Source organism: Pteronotus mesoamericanus, unplaced genomic scaffold (genome assembly GCF_021234165.1).
Source record: "Pteronotus mesoamericanus isolate MK-2021 breed Mesoamerican mustached bat unplaced genomic scaffold, CSHL_Meso_final contig_68, whole genome shotgun sequence".
Taxonomy (NCBI): Eukaryota; Metazoa; Chordata; class Mammalia; order Chiroptera; family Mormoopidae; genus Pteronotus; species Pteronotus mesoamericanus.
The window spans coordinates 15,795,422-15,819,783 of record NW_026555234.1 but is presented as its reverse complement, the minus strand read 5'-3'; positions in this window follow the sequence as shown (position 1 = coordinate 15,819,783).

Here is a 24,362-nt window from a genome sequence, read left to right as displayed (position 1 = left end):
CGCATCTGAAAACAGGCATGCCATTAGCAGAACCGCATTTGGAAGGCAACTTCAGTGTGGTGATTAAACCTCACCTGGCGAGAGGGGAAGAGCCCGCTGAACTGCCCAACGCCCCGACAAAGTATGCGCTGAACCAAAGCCAGGGAAAGCCACAGCGCCCTCGGCTTCAGGAACTCTCAGCCGTCAGATAAACTGCCAGCCGGGCTGGGGGTTGGAGTGGGGGAGTTTTAACTTGGCCCACGCTGCTGCGGCCTCCTCTCTTGGAGGCTTTCCCAAGCCCCACCTTCCTCCTCCTCACGCCCACCCACTTCCTTCTTTTACCTGATAGGCCAAAAGAGAACTTTCCATCTGCCTCTTCCAGGCCTCCCCTGGCTTCCTGAACTCTCAGAATCTAATTTAAGGTTCAGATTTTCTCATTCCAGGGTCCTACCACAAACGTGTATTCAGTTCTCCTACAGAATTCCTAATTTCTGTTTATGCATTTCTATTTATAAGTATTTTCAAAACCATTTTAGGGGAAGGTAAAATGTCAGTGGAGGTCCCATTTATAGCTAAGGAGCTGTCCCTCGGGAGAGGAAGCCATGTGTTCAAGAGTTCGTGGGGTGGCTAGGGCCAGGTGGCCAATTTCTGAGGCCACACCAGTGACTTCTCTTCCTAAGTCGCCCCCTCTCCCAGCAGCCTTCTGGCCCAGGGAGCTAAAGAGTAGTGGCCGACGTGGCTGATGAGGACTTCCCGCGCTCCTCTGTGCTAAGCACTGTGCAGGAAACCCCAAAGAAGGCAGGGCTTGGCTTCAAGGAACGTGATACCTAGGCTGTACATGTGTGTGCTGTGTTTACGCACTTGAACAGATAAACGTGCATCTAAAATTGCAGGAATGGTGACCCCCTCATGGCGCTTCCTCTTTAACTCCTAAACCCTCGGGGCTCTACCTAAGGCACCAGGTTTTTAAGGCTGCTCTGGAAAAGGAGGAAAACTGATGACACCAATTGAAAGCTCAACTCGCCCAGTAGGAGCCATCCTTTGCTCTCCGTGCGAAGACCTGCGTGACAAGCGGGTTCGAGGCCCTGTCCAGAACGCAGGAGAAAGAACTGCAACAATGGCCAGTGTGTTGGCACAGGTAAGGAAGGGCCTAGGTTGGGCTCACTCAAAGAGGTCAGCAGCTGCAGGAAGACCCAGCCCAAGGGCAAGCAGGTCACAGCTGACTGGCACACAGTCAGCCCACCAAGGCCTGGTTGGGCCCTCATCACTCGCATGGGCAGGTGCCCTACTCACAGGTGCACATACCTCTGACCCAGCGGCTCCCACACTGAGGGGCAATGAGAATCACCTGCAGGGCTCCTTCAAGCAGAATGTGTTTACCTTCCCTTCGACCCCCTCCAGGCCCTCCCCCCGAGTCTTTGGTTCAGCGTGCCTTGGGGTGGGGCCCGGGAATATGAATTCCTCCTCTGTTGCTGGGAAGTGATGCCACACATGGCTCCACTCAATTCAATTAAATGTGATAAGACTCTCAATTACCACACAAGTGCCAGGCAGTGTGGGGACAGAGAAATAAATAAGGCGTACTCTATCCGTCCAGGGGCCTCAGAGCACCTTCCCTGCCTCCTGCCCAGATGCTTCCTATGCTTTTGAGATGAGGCTGTGCTTCCTGTTCAAACCAGAACTTCACTAAAATACACAGAGAATTCTAAGAAGCATGAACAATCAGGGTGATGAGAAGAATGTGTATACTCTCTCCCCAAAATTCATATGTTGTCGTCCTAACCCGCCTACTTCAGAATGTAACCTTTTTCGGAGGCAGAGTCTTGGCCGATGTAATCAGTTAACATGAGGTCATACTGGAGCGGGGCGGGCCCTACTCCGATAAAACTGGCATCTTTATAAAAAGGGTAAATTTGGACACTGACATGCGCACAGGAAGAATAGTATGTGACGGCTGAAGTGATGCTGTCAAAAGCCACGAAACTGCCAGCAGCTGGAGAGAGACTTGGAAGATCCCGCCCGAGTGCCATCCGCGGGCGTTGGCCCCGCCAGCGCCTTGATCTCCTCTGACGCCCAGAACCGTGAGGCCATAGTCGCCTGCTGTTCCAGCCGCTCAGCTTGTGGTACCTCGTTACAGCCGCTCCAGCAAAGTAACTCAGAACGCTGTCATAGCCTGTCTCCTTCACACCTTGTCTCCCTTTGTTAGTCAACTACTAGAGCTGACCGCGATGACAGAGGAGGAAAGAGAGGCAACTCAGAATCCCTTTTCCTTTGCGTCCTTTCTGACGCATCACTAGGCCAAAGGCAGAGTGTTGGCCCAATGTGCGAGTATCAGGAAGAGAACCGTCAAAGAGCTGGGTTCATTTCGTGCAGCGTTTCCACTGCTCTGCTAAGAACAGACTATATAAGCTACAAAATAAGAATTATGTCATTTATTGATTCTATGAGTTAAATCCCCTACATTTGCATTTTAAAGAGGCATTGCTCAATATAAAGATGAACATGTTAATAATTAAAATTTAATTTTACTTAGAATAACATTAAGAGCAAATATAAAACAGCATGACAAGTTGAAAAAGAGACTGTGGAAGGAAGAAGAAAGGTTTTTAGTTTACCACCTTTAATGGCACTTTTTTCCCTGCTTTTTGGAAAAAGAAATAAGGGGAGAAAAGAAAAAAGAAAGCTCCTGCTTTTTATTTTGCACTGGGCCCTACATATTATGCAGCTGGCCCAGTTTTAGAATCAGCTGAAAGCAATAGGAAATGATATTTCTTTTCAGGTACTGTGAGCTTTTGGCTTTTCCCCAACTCCAAAATCTGGATATCCCTGATATTATTTCTCATAACTCCTTATATGGGTATAGAAAACACCAATTTTATATAACAGCAGTTCTCAGCTGTGCAAAATGTCACCTTTTTCATTCCTCCGTAACTAATATGAACTTAGTTCTCAAGATTTTATTTACCCCTGAGGGAGAAAAAAAATATGCCCATTTAAGGAAACCCAGTGACTTTGGGGTTTCGACTGAGTTAATTTGGGACACTCTCCCTGCAAATTCCGCACGCGCACACACGCACGCTCACTCACTGTTCATCTGTAAACTCTGAGAGGGGTTAAAACCTGGGAAGGCGTTCCCGGCCCGCCTTCCCAGCGTTCACCACGGTGACCACCACGCGGACTTGCGAGATGGAAAATCCCCAGTAGTCTTTGGTCCTCGGCTCTCATGCCCCTGAAGTGTCCAAACGCGGGAGGCCCACCCTGCCCTCCTGCCCCGACAGTTCCCTCGGCGTGTGTTCGTGCTCAGCGAGAGCCGTCCACGCCCAGTTGCCTGCCTCAGCCTCTCCTCCCTTCTCCTGGGTGTGCTGGGGCTGCAGGGGCTGGGCTCAGTCCCTTCGTCTGGGCCTGGGGCCAGCAGACATGGCCCCAGGGCCACACCTGGCCCACTGGCTGTTTTTGTAAATTAACTTTTCTTGAAACACAGTCAGGCCCATTCATTTACATTTTGACCAAGGCTGCCTTCACTTTCCAATGGCGGAGTTAAGTAGCTGTGACAGAGAACGTATGGCCCACAAGCAAAAATACTTATTATTTGAGTCTTGATAGAAAATGTTTGCCAGCCCCAGGCTTAGACACACTGGCTGTTTCTTCCACTTATTGTTATTTCAATGCACTAGATGTTGTTTTCTTCTTTGGCAAGTTTGCTGCCTGCTCAGGGAATAAGCTGAAGTCCTTTCTTGCTTTGCACAATCCCCTAAACTGCCTGGAGTTTCCTGCCAACCCGCTAGGAAGGTGGGCCTTTGTTCTTGTCCCAGGATGGAGAGGCAGCCTTGTCCTAACCCTGGTGACATTCTCTCTGGGGATCCCCCTCCACTGATCAGCCTGCAGGTCATATCCACTCTTTAGACAAGAAAACTGATTTTATATCCTCATTCTTTGGCTGTGTGTATTAGTTAGCTATTGCTGTATAAGAAATTATCCCAAACTTCACAGCTCCACCAAACAAGCATTTATAAATGGGTCAGGAACCCTGGCATGACTTGTTGGATGTCCCTGCCTCACAGTGTCTCCCAAGACTGCAGCCAAGCTGTCACTGGCTGAGCTGCAGACCTCTCAAGGCTCAGTGGGAGGAAGATCTGCTTCCATGGTCACTCATCTGGCCTCTCCACAGGGCCGCCCCACGGCAGGGCAGCTGGCTGCCCCGCGGCCGAGTGAGCGATCCAAGAGGGAGGCAGCTCCCGAGATGAAAGCCTTTTCATACTCTGTTCTTGGAATAATATCTCATCGTTCTTCCTTATTCTCTTCTCTGTGCTCTAATGTGCCATGTTCTGTTTAAGGGCGCGGCCCTTAACACCCTAAGCCTGTGATAAACCGCAGTCTCAAAATAACTTTTTGTCAAAAATAAAACCAAAACCAAAGCCCTTGCAGTAGAAAGCCTGGCTACCAGAAAATTGTGTTTACTACGCTTTCGGAAATTGCATTCAGAAATTTGCTGTAAAACCACTCAGAGAAGTCTTAATGCTCCCCTTTAGCCCACTCCTCCCCTGGAGGCAATGAATACTCGTGACAAAAACAAAGCAAGAACCAGAAAGAAAAATCTTCTCATTTCATCCTACCATATTTACTTCACAAGGCATTTTTTGATGTCTGAAATCTATCTGTTTAAGCAAAGAAATAGAGCAGATAAGATGAACACAATGAATAGAGGTTTCCAAAGCATGTGCTATCAATATTCTACAGTTCTAAGCACACGGCTGTTGGAATAAACATTTCGAGCCACATAAACATGTTAGCAGGCAAGTCTTTCAAGAACAGATCATTGAAAGACAGTAGCTAAAGAAAATCAAAGTCATTGCTCAAATGGAGTCCATTCCTCACACATATGCATTTTCTTCTCTCTGGCTATTCCAGGCTCTTCTTCAATCTCACAACAGCAAAAGTTTCACACTGTTCACTCTGAGATCTCATCTTTAATTAACACTAGAGTTTAGTGGTCTTCCAGCAATGAGAAGATGCAAAACATTCTTCACCTTCCTCCTTCTAAGAATAAGTAGTGACAAAAACAACAGCTACTGTTTCCTCTGTACATATTATCACTTGTTTTGTTAGGTACTTTACATACATTATCTCACTTAATTCTCATCTTCACAACAACCCTACCAGAGAAATGTGGGGGATTTTTCGTTTTGTTTTTTTTGTTTGTTTGTTCAGATAGGACAACCAGCTCAGAGAAATTAATTCACTTTCCCCAGGTCACACAGCCATAAAATAAACAGTACACAAACCTGCATCTGTCTGAGTCCTGAATCCATTCTCTCTACAGTATTACCATCCTAGGAATAAACCTGGTACACACACCTTCCTGGGGCATCAGTGAACGATAAAGATTTAGGGGAAACATAATTTCCACATTAAAATGAATATAGCCCTCGCTAGGTGGCTCAGTTGGTTGGAGCATCATCCTGTCCACCAAAAGTCTGCAGGTTTGATTCACGGTCAGGTCACATACCTAGGTTGTGGGTTCGATCCCTAGTCTGGGCATGTACGGGAGGCAAACGATCGATGGCTCTCTCTTACATCTCTCCCCCCTCCACTCTCTCTAAAAATCAATAAACATATCCTTGGGTGAGGATTAAAAAATAAATAAATATACTATGCATAGGAAAAATCAATATGTATCATTAAAATCAAGTAAATGCATGTTTTTGGTCTGGGGGTCTGGACCACACATCAAGATATCTGGGGAGATGGGTTTCCTCTCAGTTGCCCTTGAAGTTTCCTTCATTAAAAAGTTCAAGAAGCATAACTAACCCACCGCCTCCCCACAAGTAAGCAAACAACAAGTTAAAAACAGCAAGACACCAGAAAAAGTTTTTTGATTTTTTTGTTTTTAATCCAGCCTTGAATCCTTGTGGGGCTCCCTCAGTACAGCAACTTCTACGGTGCAAGTGAAAATGAATGATTGTTTTTTTCATCTCTGCCCCGCCCTCCCTGCCTTTGAGTTCTGATACAATCCTACTGAGATCCTTACAGGGAAATGAGACGTTTTGATTTGTTTGTTGATTTCAAAGGCAAGTCCCTGGGAAATACCACAGCAATTCTGTTCAAATTCACCCGAGTAAAATGTATTTGCTTATTAGAAAACAATCTTTGCACCAAGAGCCAGCCGTGCATGAGATGCCAAGATCAGGGTGGAGGGGGCCGGACAGAGCTGCTCTGGAAGTTATTAAGTTCTTGAGACGGCAAATGTGTCAAACTTGACACAAAAGTGGAGGGAGAAAAGTGGGGCACTTGAAAGAGTGCCACTCAATAACCTAGACTCCAGTCTCTGGAAATTTGCACATAACCTTGAACGAATAGACACCTGCCATTTAGAGAATGACTCCGTGTCTCCAGCGCTGCACGTGCAGACCTCATCTATTCCTCACAACAACTCTCTGGGATAAGAATTGTTATTCCTGTGTTGCATATGAGTAAAATGAGACAAAGGGTTCAGGAGCTTCCCCAGGTCACTGAGCTGAAAAGTCCTACGGCAGAGCCCCGGGAGCGTGGCGGCCCAGAGTGGGCCTGCGGGTCCTTGCCTGTTCCTCTCTTCATTTGGCTGTTCTGAATTGTAGCCTTTACAGTAAATCAGTAAACACTAAAAAAGAAGTAGCAACGTGAAGCTTCCCGCTGGGGTCTGGTTCTGCAGGGTCATCGGTCACAGACACATACTATACCCTAGAAATTCCGTTATTATAACAGTCATCAAATTCTAATTTCTGCTGTCATTGGAAGGCTCCGGGACCAAAGGTTTACACGTCTCCAGGGAAGTGAAGGTCAGTGAACAGTTGCTTGAGTTCATCAACCCAGGGAGCGTTAGGGCTGTGCAGGAGCTACCTGCAGCCCCCAAGCGGTGATTGTGAAGGGTTTGCTCAGAAGCTGCTGCAAACCTCATACCAGCATCTGCCTGCGCTTCCGCCCACAATTACCCCAAAGGACAATAGCTTCACCTTCTCTTCTACTTTCCAAATATCGCTTGAGTGCCTCTGATTGTCTGACTAGAAGCCAGAACTACATGAGGACAAGAACTGTGTGGCATGGAAGTTTCCTCTTCTTCCTGCAATACAAAGGACAGATGAAGTGGCGGTGATGATACAAAACTGACCACAGCCAATCCAGCCAAAATGTCAAGCAATCTATGCTTGGACAATTTACGATCCCAATTGACAAACCTGGGGCCTTTCAAAGGGATTATTTACAGTATGCCATTATTGTATTATTAATTTAATGCTGCATAACAAACTACCCAAAACTGGGGGGTTTGGAACAACAACCATTTATTCAGCTCACAATTCCCTGATCAACATTTTGGGTGACGTGGTCTCTCTCACGTGTCCAGCTTCCTTCCAAGACGTCAGATGGCTCCACTGGGGGTGGAGGTGGCCAGTTGTTGGCTGGGTTAGTGGGGGAAATGGGACTCAATTGCTCTCGTCCTCCAGCCAATTAGCCCTGGTTCATTCCTACAGAGGCCGGTGGCATTCCAAGAGTATGATGGAAACTGCAAAACCTCTTAATTCCTGGGCTCAGAACTGATACAATGTCATTCTGACCTTGTTCTATTAATTGGCCCAGCCCAAGCAAGTCACAAGGGCTGCCCAGATTTAAAATGCTGAGAAGTCAACCCACCTACCCATGAGAAGAGCAAAGGGAGTCACGTTCCATCAGTGGATACATGCACAGAGCAGAATGTGAAAATTTTGCAAACATCTGCGAGCCTTATCAAATAATTTGGGGAAAGACTGGAGTCAACAAAATCCAACATGTTCTTAAAACCCCTTGCAAGATTTGAACATGTGAAAGTGGATTGTTCATCTCCAAGAGGAAAGCACAATGTGTGATGTGCCCACAAAGCCCTTTAGGTTTTGTGTATCATGTGGGGCTGGTGCTCAGGGAATTAGGATTGGAAAACACCGCTCTGCCCCATTGTGAATTCCCAGCTAGAATCCAGGAAGAGATCTGTTTTCATAATTTAGGAAATGCAACACCGTCGACGGGGCAGATGCTGTTGTGGGGGAGAACGCCCCGTTTTACAGCAGGGTTGACAGGGGAACTAAAGCGCCGTATCGTCCCTCAGCCTTTGGCTTCCAACCTGGAGAGACCACAGCGTGTGTTCCAGGGGGCCCCCGGAGGTCATCGCTGCTTCAGAGCCAGCCGGGCTGCTCCGTAATAACAGTTCTCCACGCATACAGCAGGCCCTTCCTCTGAGGAATGCCGAGTAATTTACAATCACTTATTAATTAATCCTCAGGCCCCACAAGAGAGAAGAATGGGTTATTGCATGTCTTTGACAGATGTGTAAAACGAGCAAAGGGAGACAGAGTGACATTAAGCTTCTGCCCAAGGTCACTACGTTGTCAAATCCACTGGACACGTTTCCAGCCCTGCCAACCTCACCTTCACTGTGGGAGCCCCTCCCACAGCCACGCCGGAACTCCCCCGGGCGGGGCTCCAGCCCTGCCGGGGAAACCTGGGTTTTTCAGATCAGATGTGAGGGTGCTGTTGTTCCAGTTCGTGGGGACAGGGGAGAAGGGGTTCCTGTTCTCTTTTTGGTTTCGGTATTGACGTGCTCAGTTTTCATCTGCCATTTAGTTTGTCCCTGAAGAGCGGTTCTAACTGCATTACTTGTGCACTTTGTTCAGACACATCTCTTACTTGGTAGAGTGTGTGGTCCCCTAGGTGAACAGGAAGCTGTGACAGCTCAGAGAGTGTGAGGGAGGGACTGCGAGATGGAGGGGGAGATGTGTCTTGTATCCTCCACAGTCTCGTATCTTCACAGCACCGTCTGACTAGAAGAATAGCGCAGATTTGCTGTTCTAAAGAGAATGCACTTCCACCAACGCTCCGGGAACCGGCGCTCCGGTCCCGTAGCAGCTGAACGCAGCCGCAGAAAAAGCTCCCGGCTGCAGAGGAGTCTCTGAGGTTACTTCAGGCATCCAGTCCCATTTACTTTCAAAAGGATCTCTTACCTAAGTATGTGTTTTTCCACACATACCAACTAAACCAACCCGAGTGGGAAGGAAGAAGCTGACCCACTGAAAGAAGAGGTACGCAGTCCATGGAAAACCCAGAACCGAGAGGGAACTAGCCCAACGAAGAGGCCGCGAGAGCCAGGGCCGGCCTGCCAAGTGGCAGACGAGGATCTACACTTGGGGTGATGTAAAATCCTCAGAGCCCCTTGCCACTTAAGCACAGTGACTCTGGAGTCCATAAATGAAAAAAATGGCAATGTTTGGAATCTTGAGAAATACTCTTTGTGTCTGATACCAAATTATGCCAACTGATAGAATGCCCGCCCGCCCACCTGCCTTCTCTCCCTCCCCCGCCCCTCCCTCCCTCCGTCATCAAATGTTTATTGAGCACTTGCTTCGTGGAAGTCCCTGTTCCAGGCTACTGGAGGGATGTACCCCCAGCCGGCAGCCTGCGATCGGACCTGCAATGACTTGATATTCTTGGACTCTCCTCCCACTCCTCTCCCTTCAGGCTTGTGTGACGTTTTGGCACTGCCTGGGGATTGACCCTGGGAGACAGATTTGACTCCAAGCTCGCGCCTTGCATCTGATGTCTGTGTTACAGGGTCACCGTGAAAGAGAAATGAAATGACCTGTGCAAAGCACTTTGGCACTGACAGGTGATTCTTCTCTGTAGAAAAATTCCTGGCAGATCAGGAGGCAAAACCGAGCCCTGCCCTAGGAAACAGTCTAAGTCAAAGGAAGACTACTAAATCTTCGTGGAAGTCCCAAATACTTCAGGTCTCAAAGGAAGGAGGAGCTGCGGTTAGAAGGGACAGAAGTGGCGCCGCCCAGGAGTCCAGGCCACTGCGTGTTGCAGGAGCACCTCAGCTGCCCAGGTGGCAGACAAAGAGGGGCACGGCGGGAGCTAGTGTGTCCTTGTGTCCGGGGGTTGCCCTCCAACTTGGAGCTGTTGGCTCGGATCAGGAGGTTCCCGCGGGACTGCACCATCGTACCCTTCTACTCCCTCTCACTGTGAGCGACAACTCTTCTTTTTTTGTTCCTGGGTCCTGAGGCTGGTCTTGCATGCCTGTGTATGACACGTGATAGTATGTCCTCACATGTGTTTTAACTAATTGCTTATTAGTGAGTGAGATTTATTGTCTTCAACGCATCCTTTCCCCTCCCACCTGCCCTCACCTACTAACTAAATCCTCTTGATTATGCCCCAAAGTCTATCTGGCTGGTTCAGATCTCGTCTCTGCCACCGCGCAACCCTGGGAGAAAGATTTAACTTCCGAGCCTCACGCCTCACATCTGATATCTGTGTTCCAGGGTCACTGTGAAAGAGAAATGAAATGACCTGTGCAAAGCACTTGGCGCAGAGTTGGCCATCAGTAAATGCTAATTCTTTATATCTGCTTTCCAACTTCTTCCTGCGATTCTATGGCAAGGAGCTCATACAACTACATTTGACTGGGGTGATCGACTTCTCTATAGAAAAATCAGTGACAACTAGCCCTTTAAACTGATGATGAGTATGGTAATTTAAAGAAATGGGAAGTGGACTCTATATTGACTATAAGGTAACAAAGCTAGAAATAAGAGGCAGCTTTGGGGACGAGTCCCAGGTAGGTGTTGGGGACAGGAATCATAGTTAATTTGCATATGCACGTGGCGAGTCAGAAACCAGTCATTTGTTTAATATCAAATCCTATAATTTCAAGTATTTACAAGCTATGTATCACTCAACACAACTATATTTTGGAAGATAATCTTCCAGAAATTTGCCTCACAAAAAATTCACTCTATATTTAGAGACACAAGGGGAAATGATAAATAACCAAAAAAAAAAAAACCCCACAAATTATCAAAAGGATATAAATATGATACAAAAGAATCCAAGAGAGAATAAACTTGTGAGGTTGAGAAAGAATTTGTTTGCTTTGGGTAAGTCCTTGAGTGAGTGCTGACATCAGTTTATATCTAAGTTAACCGAATAGGTGCCTCATAAAGTGCCAAGTTTGGCAGCCATCTGAGAAGTAGCAACTAGTGGATAATGAGTTAACATATAGACGGCTTGGAAACAACTCTATTTTTTCTGATAACAGACTAGGTCCTATGACAAACAAAGAGAAATCCTAGTTCTTTACCAAACAGTCTATTACCCCATCTATGTTACCACGACAGAGTAAGACTAGCGAGCACCTAAATTACTCACCCCCCACTGTCCTGTGACCAGCAGGAGCCAAACCAGAAGCCAACCTTCACCCAGCCTCCTGCTTTGAGCCCTGCTCCACACAATAGTATTTCCGTAATTCTGTGCCCTGAAAGAAACCTGAATTTCGTTCTGAGTCAGACACACCTTGAGTCAATCAAAGAGAGATGATTATTCACCGGCCCCTCCTCCTCAGCATGTGGTACGGTATAATTAATGGCAGTGATGCCTCTGGGGACAGAAGACAAATCAGGCTTCTGAGCCAGCCCTAGCCTCCAACATCCCCTCAACAAGCAGAACTCAGGAAAATCCAGTCAGAGAGCAAGACCAGCCTGAAGGTCAGCACACCCGGAGCAGGGTCCCTCTCCGAGTTTAAACAGAGACAGAAAAAGCAAGAAGCAGTCCTAGAGCTCTAGTCATAGCTGACCACGGAGACAGGGCCACACGGGCGACAACCATTGCTCCTGTAAGTAATATGTACAGAGGCAAAACGGGGATATTCATGTTGGTGAGCTGACTGGGCTACACACACACACACACACACACACACACACGGCCATCAGAAATCCTTCCTTCCATAGACATCCACAAATGAAACCTGATTTTTCTCAGCACATTCGGACCTCTCTCATGTTCCAGCATTGAGGGCATCATGGGACGAATGTAAGCAAGCGCAGATGCCGTGTCTCCTGTCATAATAGGTGGTTGGGGTTGCATCTCTAGTTAGCATGCCCAGTGCCCAAGTCCCCAGAGTCCCCCCAAACTCCCCTTGCCTCTTACCATTGATTACAATGCCGTAGGACAAACGTCAGAGATTGCATTCAAATCCACTGCACCACGGGGAGATTGTTTCAAATTTTGTTCAGTTTTGAGGGTGGCTTGATTGTTGAAGCTGCTGGTGAAATACAAATTGGCCAGATTTCTGGTCCACACAAAGGCCAGCAGGAGAAGCTGGAAGAGTGTGAGGCTGAGAAGGAGAGCCCTTCTGAGGAGTTATGTGTAAATGAGCGGAAAGTACAAATCGGGGAAACTGGGCTCTTCATGCACTATGCTCTCCTTTAGAAATATTTATACCAGCCCCTGAGCAGAGCCCGACAATCGAGAGCCGCCACTGTGTGGTGTTCTCAAAAACTTATCAAATATTAAAAACCCCATTTTGCAGAAAAACAAAACTTTACATGCTGAAAAGGCAGAGTCCTATTTAAGCAATCTCTCCCCTTGTTTTCCACCAAGAGAAATTCGACCATTTTTTCACCTTGGGCATTCTATGATGGAAGATTTTTTTTTTCCTTTTGTTGCAGAATCGTAAGAAGTTGGAGGCCTGGACGTTTCTATCACCTTCATCCTGGATGCTGGCGCCAGGGTGCTGGCCCCTGAGCACCATTACAGACCACAGCCCCGGGGACTGCACGGGACTGAGGAAAAGGGGACCCGGTCCCCAGCGCTCCCAGTCTTGCTCCGTGAGAATCGGAGGGGAAGCACAGGGAAGATCTCTGTGGCCTGAGACTAGCAGTGGAAGCTTTGAAGGAGGCAGGAGTTTAGCTGAACCTTGAAGCAAAGGGAGTATGTGGATAGCAAGCTATGTCATGATTCCATACCTTACACACACTATTCCCTATACCTGGAATGCCCTCTCCATTTCATCTTCCCAAAAACCACCTTTTCTTCCTTTAAGAATTTCTAAGTTTAGCCCTGGCCGGGCTGTGCAGTTGTTTGGAGCATCATCCCCATACACCAAATGGCTGTGGCTTCAAATCCCAGCCAAGGCACAGACCTAGGCTGCGGGTTCAGTCCCTGGCCAGAGCACATGCACATACAGGAGACAACCAATCAATGTTTCTCCCTCTCACATCGATGTTTCACGCCCTCTCTCTCTCTAAAAATCAGTAAATATATTGTTGAGTGAGGATTAAAAAATTTTTTTGAAAAAGATCTCTAAAGTCAGGACATCTCCCCACTAGAATTGCCTCCCAGCCAACAGGAAGGGATTGTCCCTTCCTGTTTCCTCAAGTCATTCAGCCTCTGCAGTTCTGTCCATTATACCGTGAACTTTTAACAGGGGACCTGGGTTTAACACAGGACTTCTGGACCTGAGGAGAGACGACATCGTCCCAAGGTGTCAAGGTGACAATGTAGATCCCATGCTTCCTATAACAAGATCCCATTAGCCAATCCTACAGTGTTGAAAATACATGCTCTGTATAAAAGGTGACTTGTCTTGAAATTTTTCTTGAAATGAGAAAGGTTGTCAGAATGTTAAATGTTCCGGAGAAGGCGGCTATTTATATGCTCTAATTCAGATTCCATTTATCCAGAAGTGAGAGCCCCCGAAAACCTGGGCTGAAAGATCGTCAGCCTCCTTACTCCTCCGGGGAACCTTTCAAATTATTCCCAGTAATTTGAGGGCCTGGAGGCATCCAGAAAGAGAGAACATGCTATTGTGGAGACAGGCGTGTCCAGGAAGGTTTGGGGAAAGGTGTAGGGTCTTCCGTAGGTCGCAAGGGGCAGGACATGGAGCGGGCGAGGAAGCAGGAGGGCACTGGGCGGGCCTGGGGCAGCGCGAGTCAGGACTGACTACCTGGGCCAGCAGGCGGGGAGCGGCACTTGAGTCGGGCTGCTTCTCTGATTTGACAACGTAGGACCCAGCCCGTGCTAACAGGAGAGATGCCCGAGAGCCACAGCCACTGATGACCTTTGTCCTGGACATGTTACACAGCGGCTGCCACGCCGGACCCCAAAGCCAGACCCCACGCAGCATGTGGAAAGAGGGCACACAGCAGCAGCGGAACAATGGGAAACGCCATCACTTGCATCTAAGATTTAAGGCACTCGATTCAGGGGTGCGGGCGAGTCTGGACCTTAGAGGTAAAGCTCGCTCTCTCCCCTAATAACAGGGCCAGGCCCCAGAGGACTCTGGGCGCTGCGTTCAGTGGTCTGGATAAAACCAGGAAGACGGATAGGTTCCAACCCACGTGCCATTTCCAGTGAAATCATAGTAGTGTCTGGAGGGCTGTATAAGAAGGTCACGGATTCCTCACGGAGGCTGCAGAGCTCGACCTGTCTGCCTGCATTTTCCTCCTTGGCTCACTGGGAGGAGAAAGTCCACACCAGGAGCTCTGCCTTCAGTCGGGCCAGTGAGGATGCAAGGGCGTCCCCGCCGTCCTGTCCCCGAGGAAGCACACATGGGACTCGCCGGCCAGCCTGGCAGGGAAGCTGCAACACTTGAACACAGGGTGCGAAGAGAGCCTCACCGAGTTCTTCCAACCCTGGCATTTCAGGGTGTCATCATCATCAAGGTGATGACGACAAGCGAGCTTAACTCCTTCGTAGGCGTAGGCGGGTCCACAACGTCATTGACCAGGCCTGTGCCAGAGGAAACTGCGGGGGCCCTGTTACACCCTCAGCTGTCAAGCGGATTAACTAGAACTAAAAAAAAGAGGGTGCTTTCAAAACCCAAAGCATCAAAAGCAAAGAATTAAATCAGTGAAATATTAGTGGGTTGTGCTTGAAGATAAAATGAATACTTAGTATTTGTCTGTCGTATACCAAAGCAAATTACGCAAAATAACTCACAATGAAATATTTAATTAGCTGCTCTGAAATGGATTTGTTCTCGAACCATTAATCTAATCAACACACACAACTTCCCTTTCCAGCACTTGCCTTGTTTATGGATGAGGCCAACACACAGCTCGCATTTGTCGACTTATGTATATGTATCTCTCTAAGAGCCTCCCCCTTGTAGAACACACTATTTTCTGCTCCCTTGCCTCCCATAATTGTGGGTAGCATTCATTATCCACAAAATAAAATAAAGAAATTGCTCCAAATGAGAAACATTTGATGTTTCAAAATGCACAGAGAAGGGCTATTTTTCCAACGTGCACTGCAGATGTGGCAGCTGAATGCATGCGCACACACACACTCTAAATGAACAGCCCACATAATCGTGACAATTATACGTTGCAATATGTTCTGTTTCTACTAATCAACTCAGGAAACACCAAAGTGGGGGGTGGGGGTAGGGGATTGTTGTTTTGTTCTATTAAATATTGCATCTTATGGGTACTTCCTATTTACTGATAAATTTTACATTATTGAAGAATACTGTAATAAATTGAGAAACAGAAATTATTCCAGCTGAAAAATTATATAATTAACATTTTGAAGGTGGCTGGAATGGGGAAAATCTGAGAAACCGTTACAATGCTGCCATCTAGAGGAAATAAGGAAAAACTACAGCCTCTTTAATTTTTTTTTTTTTTTATTGTTTTGTTCAAGAGACTTAAGATAAGCAAAATAAAGGAGTTTGCTCGTATAACTGATGACAGAAAAAGGAGAACTGAATTTACAAGTAATGAGATTTCTATTATTCTAACATGGATTAAATCAGAGCTCTTCAATTCTTTTTTTACGTCCATGAATCCTGGGGTATTTGGGAGGGGCAGAGATGCTGACCAGGAAGAGGAGTCACAAAGTCAGATGTCCACCAGGAACCCCTGGAACCTGAATGAATGAGCAAGCTCAGGCTTAGTAATACCTGGAGTTTTTCTTTTTGTTTATTTAATGAACGCTGAAAATTTGTGTTTACAATGTGAAATCTCAAGGTATCTTAATGTGGCAACTTTAAAAATATTAACTGTTTAGTTTGAATAAAACATGTCTGAGGGCCAACTTTGGCTCAAAAGGTACTAGGCATAGAGAAAATATATATATTGCTGGTGACAGCTGACCAAACAAGAAAGAAAGAAGCAAGTTAGGAGTTAATTACCACCTTGGCAATTTATAAACTGAGAATTTGTGCCATGCCCAGAAATGCCATTGCAGTCAGGTAGGAAGACAAGAATCTAACATTAGCTTTAACCATTAGCTTTAAATGTCCATCTCTCCTTCATAGACGTCTGTGGCATAGGACTTGATGAAATGTGCAATCTTCTACACACAAATGCAATAAGCTATTTCTCCCAACACGTCACACATGTGAAAGTGTCCATAATGCTAAGTTATTAGTGTGTCCTTTCTGGTTATATGTGAAAAATATCCCCCAAGAAATGTGAATCTGGTGATGGAAGACACAATGGGAAAGAAAATAAGTCAAAGTAGATCAGGTGGTTAGAGCATCATCCTGATACACCAAGTTTGTGCGTTTGCTCTCCAGTCAGGGCAAATACAATAATCCTCCAATAAATACATAAATAAGTGGGACAGCAAAATGATATATCGCTCTCTCTCTCTCCTCCTTTCTCTCTCTCTAAAAAAGATCAATAAATAAAAAGAAAAAAATAAAGAAGGAAGGAGAAGAAAGCTTGGGGGAAAGGTTAAAAGTAGAGAAAACACAGGCCAAAGTAAAAAACGGGGCTTTTGTTCTGATACCGTTTTCAAATAATTGCAATAAAAAAGTTAAAAATCCTAACTATGGAGATCCAAAATGGTGGCAGAGTAGGTGGAAGGTACACTCATCTTCTCCCAGGACAAAACTGGAATTACAATTAACTCATAGAATAATCATCCTGAATAACCAACTGAAGACTAACTAAAGAGAAGCCTTATAACCAAGGGTTTATAGAAGAAGCCACGTTAAGCCGGGTAAGAAGGGTAGAGACGCGAAAAGGTCTGGCCCCGCTCCCATGGGCAGTGGCTGGGATCCTGGAGGAATATGTCAGCTGTGGGGATTCCCCCTGAGGAATGCGGGGTCTCAACCTCAAGCCAGCTCCCAAACCCAGAGTATCAGAGCCAGGAAGAGGTGCCCACATAATATATCTGGCTATGAAAATCAGTGGGAGTTTTGTCCGTCAGGGAAAGAGAGATGGGTGTCTGCTGGAGAAGCAGGTGCCCTCTTTAAGGGTCAACACACAACAAAATTGCATTCGCAGCCACTGACCCTTGGCTCCAGGGGAGGGAGGGCAGAGAGGACTAGGGTCATGTGAGGAGAGTGGGGTCTGTGGCTTTGGGAGAGAGCGGAAGGGAGAGCTGCCAGAATCCCTATGCTGAGTCCTTGTCCCACACCATGGACACGTCCTTCTTGGGAGGAGCGCTGCCCTCCATGTGGCATCAGCCTCGGGAGCAGCAATAGCCCCACCCTCTGGACCCAACATCTCACTGAGGAGTCAGCTGCTCCGGCCGGGGTGTAGAGGTGGCTCCGGCAGGCTCAGCATGTATCTGTGACAGAGTTGTATGGCTTTGGGGCGGGGTCCATTCCCCTCACTTTCCCTTGAACCTGAGTTGCCCTTCCCTCTCACTGGATATCTGCTAGCTCTATGCTCTGGGCTCCAGGTCCCACGCCTCTCTCCCCCGCCACCTGACTCTGGGTGGCTCCACGCAGCCAAGGTCCAGGTAAAATCTGGGACAAACTTGGGGTTTGTGGCTCTGGGGCAGAGGCCACACCTCCAACCTTCCCCAAAACCTGACCCACACCAAACCCTCAGGAGAGATCCACTGGCCCCCAACTCCTAGCTCCGCAAGGCCCCACCCTACTGAGCTCGGGCTCCTCCCAGCAGAATCTGGAACACAATGAGCTGTGTGGCTCTAGGACAGAGGCCATTTTTCCCTCAAATGCCCAAGCAATGCAGAGCCCTCCCTTCTCATGGCCAAACGTTGGCCTTTGGGGGGCTGATAAACTCTGCTGGCCTCATCTGATGAGTCCCTGAGAGCTGGCCCTGCCCCAAAGGTGTGCAAGCACCCAGCAGGTGGCAGCTAGACTTGGCATACCCTGGGATTTTTAATAAGTGGCCTCAGACCCAGTGCCGACACTGAGTTTGCGCCCGTATCAATCTGGTGAATACACACACCATGCCCCTACCTGGCCACTCACTGAGACTCTGCCTCATGCAACTTGAGTACTGCAAGAAGCTCTTTCAGTGACTAAGCCTCACAGGCAGACAGCAGGTGAAGGCAGGTGGAGGTGGACCTCGGAGTCCCTTGGGACTTTTACTGCTGCCTGATAATAACTGGCCTTGGTGCACAGCGTGGTCCTTTCCACACACTCAGGCCAAGCAGAGGCAGCCACAAACTGTGGATTTCTTTGGAGCTCTAAACCGGTGGCCCAGGGCCAGTCACATTCGGCGTCTAACATTGTTCTGCCCCAGAGTCCCTCCCAGAGGCCCAGAACCAACACACCCATGGCCAGCTTCAGACAAGATCAGAGCAGGATCCCACAGGCTTCACAAGGAGCCTTCCCGAAGGGAGATCTCGGCAGGCACCAAATCCTGCTGAGGCGAATTCCGCATCGTGTGGCCCGCCCCTGCATGGCAGCTCACACAGCTGCGGTTGGGGCTGAGCCTCAGTGAGCCAGCCTGAGGGTCAGTCATGCAGGAACAGGCCAATGCCAATCAAGGCTGAGTTACAAATAGAGGACCCACGTAACCAATACAAAGGACGTTCCTGGTGCACCAAGCTCAGGTGATCAAGGAGGCTATGCCACTAGATAGACCCCAGAGGACACTGACCAAGACTGGGAGTCCTAGTAGCTCTACCTAACACATAGAAACAAACACAGACAGGCACCCAAATGGGGAGACAAAGAAACATGCCCCAAAAGAAAGGAGAAAGCTCCAGAAAAAAGAGGTGTCAAGACTCCAAAGTCCATTTTCATAATAGTCCCCCCAAAGAATAAGGAAATAAGGAAAGAGGATTCAGAAGAGGAAGATAAGTGAAAAAATGCACTTAATTTCTCAAGATGTATAACCTGGCACCTTGTTTTTTCCAGGAGGGGGAAGCACCAGGTACCACTAGAGTTGCCATTTTGAAGGTAGCACACTGCATGTACCAATGTCCGTGTGAAGAAGTTAAGGTAAAAATAGCAAGAATCCATAACACAAACATAGATTGGAAATGAAACGAGAACCCCAGGTTTTGTATCTGTCGCTCCTGATGGCTCTGCTCAAGTGCTCCTTTCCAGGTATTCGCATGGCTCTGTCCCTCCTTCATGTCATTGCTCAAATGCCATCAGCTTAACACTGGTTTCCCTGAGCACCCAGCTGAAAATTGCAACCCACCACCTCAACAATCACTACTCGGGTAATTCCTGCTCCCTTAAACCAACATACGACAACCCTTCATTTGTTTATTGTATCCCCGACTAGAATGGAAACCCCACGGAGGCGGGGCCTTTGTTTTTTTTTAAACTCCGCTGTATTCCCAGCATCTAGAATGGTTCCTGGTACATTGCAGAAACTCAAATAGTTTAAAATTTATTCCAAAGTCAAGCAAGTGCTCGGTGACAGCCCCTATACTCACACATACAGACACACGCACACACACTCTCCCCTAGAGAACGGCGTTCCCAGGTAAAGCTAGAGAATTCAGTGTGTGCCTAAGTCAGAGAGCTGTTTCTAGTTGTTTACTCAAAATCCACCCCCACCCCTTCGTATCAGTAGGATTGTTTGAGGGCAGCACCATGCCAAACAGATAACCAAATAAATGCTAGAGTGTTCCCTTTCCCAGCTTCTCGGGCCCAGGATGGCTGCGTGGTGTAGATCTGGCTTGGGAGCTGAAAGTGGAGGTTGCAGTAGCGTCAACTGGCACACACTGTTTGCTTTCGCCCCCCTTCCACCCGGCTCGTGAATGTGATAGTGGAGGAAGCACGGTTAGCGAGCCATTTGGCAACTCCGGAAGGTAAGTGGAAGGAGTGCAGGCGCCCAGTCTCGGAAGGCATCGCGGAGCCCCGGGCAGCCTGCCTTGTTTGGAGCCGCTGCTTAGTTGTGTTATCTGTGACCTGACAGCTCAATGCAATCCTGTTAAAACCCCTTAGGGCACCACCGTGCCTCCCACTTTCCCCTCCTCCAGATCTAGGCCTGGCAAACCACTCTGGGAAAGTTAGGTGTACTTGGCACCCACCCAGCCAACTCTACGGGCAGCAGTGGCCTGTTTAGCAACCCACGAGCCCTGGGAAGGACAAACAAAGCGGGATACAAGCGTGAAAGGCCAGCTGCTTCCCCTGTGCAGGCCTAGAAAATGCTGGGCTCTCTCAAATGAAACTAATAAAAAGAAATCCCAGGCAGAGTAGGAAGAGGGGATGAGACATGTCCCAGGTGGAGAGAAGAAGAGAGAAGTGCCACCGTTTACGGGCTGGGGATGAAGGCACGTCTAGCCAGTGTTCCCTGACCAGTCAGAATCCTCTCACGGAGATTTTTGAAAAATGTAGATTCTGGGTCCCTAGCCTAGAATTAAACAAAATGGAAACTCTCGAGATAGGTCACCTACATGTCAATTTTGAGGAAGCTTCCCCAGGGTGACTGACTGTGCGAACCACTGTTGCTCAGGTGGCCCCACAGTGGGAGCCCAGCTGTGGGTTGAAGGGCACTCCCCAAAATACATGAACCTCTCATGACACCGTGGCTGGGTTTGGACATAAGGCCTCCGCGGCGGTGATTAGCTTAAATGGGATCCTGATCCTAGGGTTGGGGCATTCCCTCTGCGCATGTACCCACAGGAAGAAGACACTAGTTCCAGCACCTTGACCTCAACTTCCAGCCTCCACAACTGGGAGGTGATTAAGGCTCTGCTGTTGAAGGGACGCAGCCTGTGGCGTTTGGTTGCAGCAGCCGGAGCTGATACAAAGCCTCTCTCAAGGTGGCGACCACCCTGCTGACTTCACTCCCCGCTGCTCCCTGTACTCTCTCCTGTCCTTCCGTGTCTCCTGAAAGACCCTCCTCATCCTCAGCCTCATACCTGTCTCCCTCCACTTGTAAGGAATCTTGCTAAATATTTACTGAGTAGCTAATTTAGTGAAGGAGCGAGTGGGGAAATTTAAGGAAGCATAAGCCAACGTGTTTATCCCTCTAGTTGTCTGGGGGCAAGAGAGATAAAATAAACGAAAGGGAATCATTTTCCCCACGCTTAACTCTTCTAATGATTTCCCATTGATCTCAGGATCGAGTCCAGAATCTCAGATACCGCCAGGAGGCGCTGCAACCATCTCTCCCCTTTCTCGTGAGCCCTCACGCAACCCAGTCCTCCCAGCCTTCCTCCGGCTTCCTGAACGCGCCCCAGTCTCCCCGCTCCCAACTCCTGCCCCCCCCCCCGCTCTGCACGTGCGACTCCCGCCTCCTGGGCCGCTCGGAAGCCTGCTCACCTCCTCGCCTGTTTCCTACTAATGCTGCAGGGTTAAGTGCAAATGTCACTTCCTCAGCAAGGCCCTTCCTGACCTTCAAGTTAAATAATCACATAACCCCATGAACTTTTTCTTCATGGCACTAACAACAAGCACGGTTATTTAATGATTTAGAGTTGGGGTAGGTAAGGTTTATCTGCGTTCCTGTTGTATGCCGCTCTCAGCACATCGTATGTAGGTTCTACCTAATTATTGCAAGAGTAAGACCTCACGCTGCAGAAATTGCATTAATGACCACACATGGAGCCGCTAAATGCCGAGCTCAGGAGAGGGGGTAGAGCACCAGCACCGCAGAGGCTGAGCAGCAGCATGGAACAAGCGCCTTAGCAGAGCCTGCTCCTCCTAGTGGGCCTGCTCAGGCCGTGCTCACGGTTCGGAGCCGGGCTCTAACCGTGCGCTCCCCAAGGAGAACCTATTACTCCATGCCATCTTGACCTCACAGAGAGTACCCTCCCTGGAACCTCCACAGAAGACAGTGAAAAGACAGCATACAAGGCTCATTTGTACTGGGTCACAGCTTTGAACTGTTTTCTAAGCATTAAACTTGTGAATGCCCTTAACCACCTGAAACATGTAGGCAGCAAAAATGTCACTCATTCGTTCATCAGGATGCCATGTACTCAGCGCCTAAAGCGCCAGTCCTTGGGAGTTCCACGCTAGATAAGGCACTTGAGCAGTTCCGTTTATTGGGCAACCAAGTAAACAGGCTGTTGTAATAGGACGTGACGAGTGTGTAATAAACACAAAGTTCCGGACGTTCACGGCAGTGGTATGGCACCCACTTTGAGGGCTTGTATGGAAGTTTTCTTGGAAGTGCCTGAGCTGAGTGGAAGGTTTCCAGTGAGTGGCCCAAGGACGGAGAGGACAGATCGGGTGAGGACGGCAGCCAGTGCCGAGTGGGGGGGTGGGTGGGAGCACCCGGCTGGGCAGGGAGCTGCATGAAGTTCTGTGCAGATGGTGAGCTCATGTCTGTGTCATGCCAAGCCACGAGGCTGGAGAAGCGGGCAGGGCCCAGGATACCAGCCTTCTGCTAGTCGCTCTTAAGTTTACATTTTATCCTACAGGTGATGGAAAGGCGTAGAAAGATTTTAATCAGAGAAAATCCATCATGTGGCTAAGAAAGCTCACCAATGAGGGGATAACGGGGGTAAGTGTGGATCCCGTTTGCTTGCTGAAGGTAATAAGATGAGAAATGAAGGTGAGGCCCCGGGCAGTATTTAGAGGCACTAGCCTCTAAATAGTAGTAGAGGCACTACTTAGGGATTAAATGGACGAGATGTGGTGACTTGACAATAAAGGCGTCCTTTCCCTCCCCCCTCCCCTGGTCCCTAGCACCGGTCTGGTCCTGTTTTCGGGTTTGTTTTCTTACCTTTACCCTATGGGTCTGAGGCAACCTCTGGTATAGCAGTTACTGTTGCACCCAGGCTTCACTGTATCTCCCCACATCCCTGTTTTAAATTCTTTTTATACTTTCTCTCATTGGACTTCTTGGCTACAGATGCACCTCCTGAGTGTTAACAGAAAGCCTTCTCAAGAGCCCGACTTGAATAGCTGGTATTTCACAAATAGAACAGAAAAACCACATTCTTACTCTAGAACGCTTCCCAGCTCCCAAGCGGGGGTGCCCAGGAATGACCCGTCTCTAGGCTTTCAACAGTTCACGTGCTCGCACATGGGAAATTCGCCCACACTGACATTCTAGAACTCAGATGCTTCGATGAAAGACATGGTACGTAAGAAAGAAACGCAAGGTATCCTTAACAACCCTGCAACCCTGGCTTGGAGTGACTGCTATTTAGAATTAAAATGTGGCAATCAAACAAGAGGAAGAACAACGTTGACCCAGGTAAGATTTCTTGAGTCCTGCTTCTCCAGGGAACTCGAACCTGCCAAGGCAAACTAGGAAGAAGGCAGGAGGGGAAGCGGAGGTGCTGTGCCCTTGCTTTAGGGGCTGGAGGTTTGAATGGCTGAGCAACGGGACCGCTTGCAGAGCTGCCCTCACCAGCGGGAAGCCAGCTGCCTGCCGCACCTTGAGCTCACTGCTCTCCCCCACTGGTGGAGCCCGATGAAGACACGACAGCACAGCCAGGAAGAACAGAAACAGCGGAATGGAGACCCTGGCAGTCAAAACTCTTCAACTTGTCTAAGGATCCTGGGCATTGTTTGAATCCCTACACCCTGCTATCAAGATCTGGATGTCCTATCTGGCCTACAGCAGACGCTGCCATAGGAAGGACTCCTTCAGGGCCCTCTTGGAGACCTTTTGTAACTTCAGGTAACCCCAGTCGCTGGACCGAGCTAAAATCCTGAATCTTGGCCTGAAGCCAACTTGACACCAACTGATTTAAGATAGGAGGTGGCCTACCTGGGTCAGTCGGAAGGAGAGTGCCTTTCAACAGAGACTATGCTGTTTCAGGGCTGCGAATGTGGAGCAGCAAGCAGTCATTTATCAGTACCATCAGGGCGTACACAGGATTGCTGTGTTTCTCACTGGTAAACAACTTAGCTCAAAATGAGCACCTCACAGCTACCACAGAGGGATTTGCTGGAACTTGGGAACTGCAAGCTCATTTTTTACACCTAGACTTCTTGTTAGTAGAAAGCCTAAAACTAACTTGCCCCTGGATTTATATGTTTCAGCCACAGCAAATCTCCACATCCTCAGCAAGTTAGCACCTTTAAATTATCCTTAATATTTTGAGCTACATACTCTCCCCATTAGCTCCCTTCTCCCCAACATTTGGTTTACATTTCTATCACTGCCCTTGTTTCAAGGATTTTTGTTTGCTTTGTGTCTCCTGTTAGATATCAAGTTCCTTCAGGGAATTAGTTTGTTGCATTAGTCTTTATACATCCTGAGCATATCATGATGCTTGTTACATGGTAAACTATTAAATGTTGAATGAATTAAGTGGATTCTGTATTGTTTCCTACCTATAATTTCTGGGGGAGAATCTACCCTCTCATTCAAGACCTAAAAACAGGAGATCAATAATACTAAAACTTAAATCTAGGTTTTCTTTTGCTGATTTTTTAAAATAAAAATTAAAAAAATACATAGGATTTT